Source organism: Cupressus sempervirens, chromosome 6 (assembly GCF_028749045.1).
Source record: "Cupressus sempervirens isolate cs-2001-9-10 chromosome 6, ASM2874904v1, whole genome shotgun sequence".
In the NCBI taxonomy this organism is placed as follows: Eukaryota; Viridiplantae; Streptophyta; class Pinopsida; order Cupressales; family Cupressaceae; genus Cupressus; species Cupressus sempervirens.
Genome location: NC_143123.1, coordinates 483379017 through 483388823, shown reverse-complemented (window position 1 = coordinate 483388823; position 9807 = coordinate 483379017). Strand labels below are relative to the sequence as shown.

Genomic DNA, 9807 nt, shown 5'->3' with positions numbered 1-9807 from the left:
ACTGCTAAGTCTACCCTATTAAAGGATTTAAAAAATTGATTCACCTATTAGGATGAAATAGTAGATCTAACTTACAACTTGATTGCTGATTAGATCTTTGAAGTACAGATCACCTCTTGTGATTGATATTTCTTTGCTACTCCTTAATGACCTTGTTGTATACTTTGCTTTGCTGTTGATTCACATTAACTCTTCTTAAAACATTACATATCATTCCTTCATATTCTTATCCATGTATTGAAAATGATACAATACATTACATATATACCATTCCAATATTTACAATTACAAGGTCAGCTAACATAAGTAAACAAAACATTACTGAGTTGACCAAACAATAGAAAACTTGAGCTCTTCAAGCTGACTTGGTGACCTTCTGATACTCAATATCCAGTATATTACTCGACATCATCATGCACTCAATAAAAGTAGAAGCTTGGTCCATACTAATCACACAATGTAGCTTGGAACTCAGTAACCATTGAAGACTCAGTAGATACAGTGTTACTCGGTAGATACGAAATCCTTTGTTTACTTTGTTGTCACTTGGTAAACACTACACATCCATCACTTGGTAGAAATTGGTCTGATATCACACAAGTTGATGACTTAGTAGAAACTATGAAGCTTGGTGCCCACTATCTGCTTGGTGAACACTATAAGCTTGGTAGCCATTCCTGAATTGTACAATCACTCGGTAGCTTTAGGAATATTCGGTGTGAACTGCTTAAGTGATGAACTTACAAGGTAACCACTGAATGCTTAGTATAAACTGTAGAATAAGTAATGAGCTCGGTAAGCATTCAAAATCAAATAAGTATTATCACTAATGACAAATAGAACATAATGCCAACAATCTCTCCCTTTGGCATTAGTGACAAAAACACTTATGAGCCAAGACTTATGTACACTATCATACTAATTTTTTATTTTTCAAATTGATCTTTGTAAAGCTATTGTATATACATATCTTACATATCTCACATATACATATGGCATAATATATATACATAACCTTTATCAATCTATTTTCTCTTTTATTTTCTCCACAAGTCTCTTATCATCTCTTACTCCCATGTCTCTTACTATCTCTTACTCCCCCTTTTTGACAATAATGCCAACAAGATATGCAAAATAATCAAATAGAGACACCAAAATGTGAGAGAAATTTAGAGTGTACCTTGAGAATAAGGGCCAATGTCTTATCCCAATTGCCTTGCAAAATTTTGTAGGTGGAGAGTGCCACTTGAAATTCTACAAAAAGTTCAATCATATGATCTCCTATGCAAAAATTGTTGTCTTCGACCAATGTTTTTGAGTATTCAATGTGTTTCTGCATTGAGTTCATAACTAGAAGGATCATATTTTTTATATCAATCAGTGTAGTCCTGATCCTGGCTTCCTCTCATAGCAAATTTTCCTGCAATTCTGATAAAAATTTCACCTTCATGTGATGTGTTGAGCTTGAACTAGGGTCAAGCTATAGCCTTTGAGTGCTTGCCTTCATATCAGCATTAATCTGACTCAATTTATCCTTTATGTCCTTACTATACTTTGTAACATCACAAAGCTTGCCAAAAAGTGATGTTACATTAGTGAAGGATTGATAATGATTGCTCAAAATTGTAGATAGCTCTACCTAGTTTATAGCAATGTGCACAAGGACCTTATTATCAAACTTCTTCTCTGCCTTCTCAATGAGATTTTCTTGGCTAGAGTTATCCTCATTGAAATTATTTTTAGGCTATTCTAATTGTAAGAAAATGTGTTGAGAGGAGTCAACATCAATACCTATATCCTCAGTTATTATTTTCTTAGCATTTCTAGTTATAGAAAACTCTCTATCTCTTTCATCTCTAAGCTATTTCTACCTTTCCTTTTGCTCTAAAAGCTGACCGACTAGTCTTGTTTCATTAACTGTGGAAATTTACAAATAAAACTTAGGAATAATAGTTTCTTTGTCCAAATAAATGCCTTCATCAATTGCTTTGCTAGTAAGTAGAAGTTTTGTAGGAGTCTTTGGTTTTACTTTTGAGCTTATTTCCTTGGACTTAGAAATGGAAACAATAGTAGAAATAGATGGACTTGTAGAAAAGACTTGAATGGGTCTAGTTGAAGGAAAATTGAAAGAAGTACTAATTGTATCCAAAACTGATATGCTTCCCAAGAATGAATTACCAATAGGTGGTGTACAAACTGAAATACTCATAACTGAAGAGCTAACTCAAACAAAAGCTGGTGCAGTAAAAGCTGTAGTTGACAAAACTATAGAATATGATGGAAAACTTACTGTACATGGTGTTGTAGAAGTTGACACAATTGGAGAACTGGTAGTTGTGCATACTACTGAGGTAGATTGCTTAGGAGCTGATGAAGAGGGTTGTAACTCACTAGATGAAGTGGCTAACACTTCCATTGTAGATACTTGGAGCTATGAGGTAGAAATTAATGATTGTGCAGATGATATATCTATGGTGGTGTTAATCATATTTTTTGAACCTATCTCCAACCCTGATGATGTAACAATTTTAGGTGGAGAATGAGGAAGGGAAGCAATGACTTCTATTGCAATTTTCATTGGATCATCATCTTCATCTTCTTCCTTGTCTTCCTCTTTAGCTTCTTCCTCTTTCTCTTCATCATCAACCCTTAGTTCCTGATAGTCTTGAACATCAAAGGTAACACATGGAGTGTTATCTTCTTCTTCATCACTATCACCATCATCATCCTTAATTTCCACTAGGTCATCACTGGGCTTCTGTAGATGATATATATTCTTCCACATGTTTGTTGCATCTCTAACAACATGCTCAATATCTTTGATTAAAATCAAACATGTATGGAATCTAATCATCATTTTACCTTCATTATCTTTCATGGCTACCTTGACTTCTGCATTAGTGAGATTTGATAGTAGCTTCCTCAAGGATTGTTCATATATATCCTTTATTGTCTGTACAATAGATTCTCACCTTGGCTACAATCTTTCCAACAATTCTTTTGAGATCTGAGGAACAATTTGATCCAAGGAATATTTCCATTTTCCCATTGTGGTAAGTACCAACTCCTTAATTTGCATCTTCTCAACATTAGTCCTTGTCTCAAATTTTATGTTTTCGTTAGGATGTGTGTCACATCCATAATCCCAAATTTAGGTCGATTGAATGAGTTCATGATTTTAGGTGTTGTTTCCTCTTGGGATTTGTGTAGAATGTGCACTCCTATATATAGGCCAGTTGAGTGAGATTGTCATACTTTTTTTAGTTTTTATTTTCTCATATCCAAGCTTTGCATTGGTTACTTGATTAGTAGTTTTTTGTGTCCACACTATGCATTTGACAAGATTTTGCAAGACCCAAACTCTTGAATATAGGCTGGTTGAGGGATTACTCATTTGGGGTTGGGTTGGGAAACTACATTGGCTCTAAGAACTTATTATGATATGAGCATGGGTATGTAGGGTAGATGTGTGGAGTAGTTTCTCTCATATACCCCAGTTTTTTTTTTCACAAGGTAGTATGAAGAATTTTTAACAAGTGAGAGCTAAATTAATAAATGTGTAATAAAACTTAACTCGGATAAGTGAATGTTTGTCTAGTGTCTCCAAAGGCATGGTGTGATGGTTTCCTAAGGGATTTGTTTTGCACTCAATTTAGCTTGGGATTTAAGATGCCAAATGACTTATACTCTACTATAGTCCCATGGTATTTGCAAGATCATGGTGTGCCAAAAAGTGGTGATCTAAAAAATATGTAGATTTGGAAGGCCTCAAAGCATTTCAAAGTCTATTCCAACTTTTTTTCCAGCCATCTTGATACTATACCAAAAAATTAATACCATTATAAGGCCTAGTATATCTTTGGATACCAACTCTTGGTCAACTTAAAAATATCCTAAAAAAATGTTTTCAGATTGTTCTTATATATTTTTTACTTCAAACATGTACCTGATAACTTTTTTCACCCAATTTTGATGAAATGAAATGAGTTTCTTAAGAATGTTTTTACCATTCCATAAATGTAAATGATGTCAAATTGCGAGTTCACTAAGTAGTTATTACTTATTTTCTAATTGAGTTATGTATAAAGTGCTAATTGACACACTAATTGAAAAATATCTATAACTTTCAAATAGTACAACATTTTTTAAATCTAAAAGATGCATCACATTCTATGCTTCTTTTACTATAAGTAAATAATAATTATAATTAAATTTTGCAGATTTTTGAATTAGTTAAGGTGGTGAGATAAGAGGGTAAAATTATTTTGAAAATACTATAGTAAAAAATTCATAATTATTTAATTATTTAGAATAAAAATACTCAAAAATATGAATCACATCCAGGCATGAGTCTTCTTCTTATATCTAGAATCTTATTAAAAAATATTCTCATTTGATTTTGATTAAGGTGGTTAGACATACATCTACTTATTTTTGTCTTGAAATTTTTGTACTATTGCATTAAAATTCAAAATTTTGACCAAACAATTTTTATTTATTTTTCATATCAGGCCTTGTATTTTAGAAACTAATTTTTATTTCCTAGATATTCTTTTCTCTAAACTTTTCTATAGAAATTTCATAGAAAATTGAAAATTGTGCATCAAGTTGACGTAACATGATTTGCTGATTTTTTATTGCCACTTAAGGGCATAGTTTGGTTGACCATGATCCTACACATTCCCCCCTACATAGTTGACCCATAGAGCATCTAAACAAGACCTATTGTATTAAATTGTCTTGTGGTCTTTGTTTCAATTCTCTTTACTATTTGACATGAGTGTTAGCCACATATGTATGGTTTATGTGCTAGTGTGGTTGGGTAATTATCTCCATTTGCATGAAGTGAGTGGGCCTATGGGTTCCACGTGGTTGGGAGGTGTAGCTACCTCTACCACTATTGGGGACTGGTGTAAAAAGATGGTCCATTTCTAGTTTGAGGCTGATGTTGGATATTCACTTGGTACTTTGGTGTATTTGGAGTATGTTTCCTTGTGATTTATGTTTTACTTTGGATGCATTTGATATCATGTTTAGATCATAGTAGTTATTTCTTGATGAATTCCTTATTATGATGTTTTATGTTATCATTTAGATGAGATTCATTTCCATTGCTTTAGATAGTGTTGCTATTGATAGATTAACATGATTAGATGTACTTTTCCCTTATGTTGTTATTGCTAGTATTGGTAAGAATGATCTCATGATACAATTCCAACTATCTTGTTGGTAATTTGAGATTCATGCTCAGGGGATGGCTATGGCCTTTGAGGTCTCATGATGCTATTATGGATGTAAGGAAATGAGCACAAGTTTTAGTGGTTTTGGTGCTTAGTTGTTTATGCTTTCCTTCATATGATGTTTGGTTTATTACCCATGTATATTCATTGTGATTTTTCTTTCCATGAATTCTCTTATATAAAGTTATGGATTAGATGTCAGAGTTGTTTGATCTTTTTTATGCTCTCAAGTGATCATTCCTCAATTTACTTGTATTTGATACTCCCCAATGTGGGGGTTTCATGTTCTTTATGCATTTTTTTCTTTCTTAGTTGTTGCACTATTGAGTTTTCTTGTGTGAGAAGGGTAGTTTCTCACATGAGAATGTATTGTCTTGCATGGGCATACATTCTCCCTCACATGAGCATGTACTTCCTGTGTGGAGAAATAAATCCTTGAGTGCAACAATGCAAAGCCTCATATGAAGAGATATGAATCCTCGTGCAAAGATGTGAATCCTCATTTAGAGTAATGAACTTCTTGTAAGGAGTAATGAATTCTCTCACATTCAATAATGTGAAGTCTTGCAAACTATAAGGAAGAGTTTCCTCATGTGATAAATAGTGGGCACTTGGGCTTGGCAGAGGAGAGTTTGGAACTTGGTTTTGGACACCTTGTTGGGTTTCACACCTTCCTAGTTGAAAACAAATTTTCTATGGAATTTAAAATATATCATTTAATTCCTTAAGTTGATGTATATTTAATTTCTTATACTTAAGATATATTTTAATATATGTGATTATTCATTTGAGATAGGTTCCAGACCTCTTTGAGTTAAGATAAATATTGTAGGAAATTTAAGGGCTTCAAAAATTTAGACTTAGCCAAAGTACAGGGTTTTAGGATTTCATACTTAGCCAAATTTCAGGATCTAACATTTATCTTTCAGCATGGTGTCCAGTAGATGAGTGGTTGTAACTTTGAGCCCTCATCTTATGCATGGCCGTTGTTGGTATCTGCTCATAATTCTTGATTATGTTGTGATTAGTTGGAAATGGACTTGTATGTTTAATCATGCTAGGAACTTGTTCTTTGGAGCTTAAAAAGAACATCTCTCATTGTGTATTCTCATGATTCATGTGATCTTTGTTTTTTTAGTTATATTATAATGCTTGGAGGTCTTTGGAAGTGTTTTTAAGACTTCTACTGGTGTAAGTGAACATGTGAGCTTAGCCATATTCCTTATTTGATTATCTTGTATAGCTATTTCACTCTTGTAGTTGGTTACTTTATGTTGTTGTTAGTAACTTATCTAATGAAAAAATTATGTAGTGCATGTTTTATCCTCATGTTCAAAGAATCTTTGAGTGGGGCATTAGATCTACTATGATGGAACTTGAGGTTGTGGTCATAATATTTGAAGCAAATATTAACATATATCTAAAGGTATGTGTTCTACAAGAGAGGGATAGTCAATCATTGTAGACATATGTTCATAATTCTCAAGAAATAACAAAACACAATTGTGTCTTAGTGAAGTTTTATTGTAGGCCTCAATGAGATCATAAACATTTGCAAAATTTTGCACATTGAGATCTTGTGCAATTGCACATTCACATAAAAGTTTAAGTCTTTCTAAGAGACACTAATCAACAACCCTGAGAAGGTCCTGTGGTACATCTATCATGACATTGACCATTCTTATGTAAATAAATCTTATCATTAGTTCAAAAACTCCCCATCTTATATTTGGAAATTCAATGTCCTCTTCCTCTTTCTCCCTATATCTTCCATCAAACATGGCCTAGGATGTATTTTCTAATGCCAGTAGTGTAATCCTATGAGCATAAAATCATGTGCCCTCCATTAAAAAGGTAAAATATAACAATTTTTTACTATTTCCATATTTTTCCCCCAAGTAGACTTGAGGTGTTGGAGGTGGAAGAGATGCATCTATTGGAGATTGTACAACACCCCTCTTTGCTAGAGTATGCAATGCACCAAGACCACCATGCTATGGTTTTGAGATTGCACTTGGTGATAGAAGATGTAGAATTACTTCCAAACCATTGTTATCAACAAAAATTATCCCCTGACCATTAATAGATTACATCAAATAGAGAAAGTGTTTCAACACTCTTCCATGAAGTTTCTCCTCTAGCCTTTTTCAAGGTCTTTTCCACACAATCCTTTGAAGCCTAAAAAATAGATTATGTGTATTACAACTCTTTTACTCCTACCCCTTTACAATATCTAATATATTTCCCTCATTATCTACCATCCCATATAGAGAAAGATAATTGTATTGAAGAGATCCATTTTTTGAACCAAGCAACTCCAACATTGGAGTTAATCCACCATCATGAAGAATGGAAGCTTGGTTATGTGAATTCTATGATAATATACCCAAAGAAAAGTTTTCACATCTCCTTTAGTTGGAGATCAAGAATGTAAAGCATATTTGAAAGAGGCTGAAAAACCCCTCTTTGGACAATGGACACCTTAAATTTAGGATCTATTATAGTGAATTACCCCAATAATGGAGTAGCTTGCCTTTGGCTCTCATGACACCTTGAACTTAAGTGACCAATTATAGATTACAAAGCTCCAACAAGAAGAAACTCCTTTACATTAATAGATGAGTGCACTAAATTACCAATCATAACAACCTCTTCACAATGTATGCCAACAATTTCAGAATGCAACATTAGAATAAGAGTTGGAAGTGCATGACATTCTACATACTAGTTCTTTTTTGGTTCATTTTTAGAAGGAAAAGTTTGTAAAGCACCTACTACTACTCAATATTTAAGAGGAGGGATTATTTTTGCCATTCAGACAAAATTTTTGATAGCACATTTTTCATGGTTAGACTTGTGATAGCATCAACAGTTGTTTGAAAGATGTCATTCAAAATATAACAGTTCGATCCATTTCCATTCCCTTTTAGTAAATAAATAAGACTATGAAGAGCACCAACATGTGTAGTAAGTCATTAATTCTCTATATTCACTACAAGAAGCCCCAGTGAAAGTTTAGCCTCCTTTTTTACTCCAAGCTCATACACAATAGATCTCTCCCTCTTATCAACGAGAGGTGCCTAAAGGTGTTGAACTAAAGCTGGGATAGCCTCTTCTCCTACTATAAGGTCCACATGAACTTTATGTTTGGAAAAATCCACAATGGAATGAGTATCACATATGGTAGTGAATTGATCAACCTCCTTCCATGTAAATCTAGAATTAAGCCTTCTGACCTAAACTTTCACATTCTATATTAGTAAACTAGTTGGGCACTTCTCATTATCTTTCTACTATCTTAGAGATGTCTCTGAATGAACAATTGATAAGTTGGAACTCTCATTCCTTTTCTAGGATAGTTTCCATTTAAGAGAACAAAAAAATCATAGTGAATTCTCCTTCTAACAATTGCAATTATGTTTTTTCTTGTATATATAGTATTACTCCATTAGCCATGAATTCTTAGTCACTAGTCATTATGAATATACCATAAGACTATTTGAACTCATTTCATAAATGAATTAGATATGCAATGGTTATATGATAAGTATAAAAGAAATAGCTAAGTATTCATATACCACCAGGGAAAGGGAAAATTGAATCAAACATTTCTCCATTTTAGAATTTTGATTTCATAAGAAAACAAGGATAGTGTGCATCTTGATTGAAGAATATTTATATATGAGAACATTATTAAAAATAATTTGAATATTTGGTAAGCATTAACATAGTTATGATTAGGTAGCCCACATGCTATAGTTGATGAGTTTTTGAATGTTTTTGTGACTACAAGGGTTTCATTGGTGGTCCTTGGAATAGCCACCTATTGTATTTGGGAGAATTACTTCAATTTTTGGTTAAATAAATTAACTTATTTTAATATGAGAAGAAACAAAATGTCATCATGTAAACAACCTCCTCATTGTATATGTCATTGTTGTATCCAACATATAGTATACATATCAAATATTGTGAGTTTCATATATTAAGAGGATGACAGTCTCATGATATGCATTATAATGTAGAAGTGTTAATCTAATGTATAGTATTAAAAGTTCATGTATCTATTGCCTTCTTTCTTATTCATTTATTTTTGTATTTGGATTTTTTGATTCAAAAATATGCTAAGTAGTAGACCTCAGAAGATCTTGGGCGGTAAAAATATGTACTTTTATTTATTTTTAAATAAGTAATCTAGTTATCCATCTTTCACATAGGTCATATATGGATGATTACATAGAATCTGAATGATAATAATTGTCTTACATTGTGTCAAATAGCTTATAGTTCAAACCATTAAATGTTGAAAGTTAGTACAATTGCACACTTTATCTTCTGTTGAATTTCAAATCTAACTCAAGTGTTAAACATTTTCCATTAGTAATAACTTACCATAATATCTAATTTGGGTAAAGGTTTCATATTTCACTAAGAGTTACATCTCTTCCAAGATACTAATGTTATTTGTTAGATTTGTGGTTGTCATAGACAACAAAAACATTGCCGCATGAAGTTTAAAAATATTGCCTTTGTCTCTTCTATTACTCCTAGTCCAAATCCAAGATGT

General features: G+C 32.7%; 1 pseudogene; it reads right to left on the bottom strand.

Moving 5' to 3' along the window:
- Nucleotides 1-6604: 6604 nt before the first annotated feature.
- Nucleotides 6605-8749, bottom strand: LOC149553137 (ARM REPEAT PROTEIN INTERACTING WITH ABF2-like; annotated as a pseudogene).
- Between the last annotated feature and the right edge of the window lie 1058 nt (nt 8750-9807).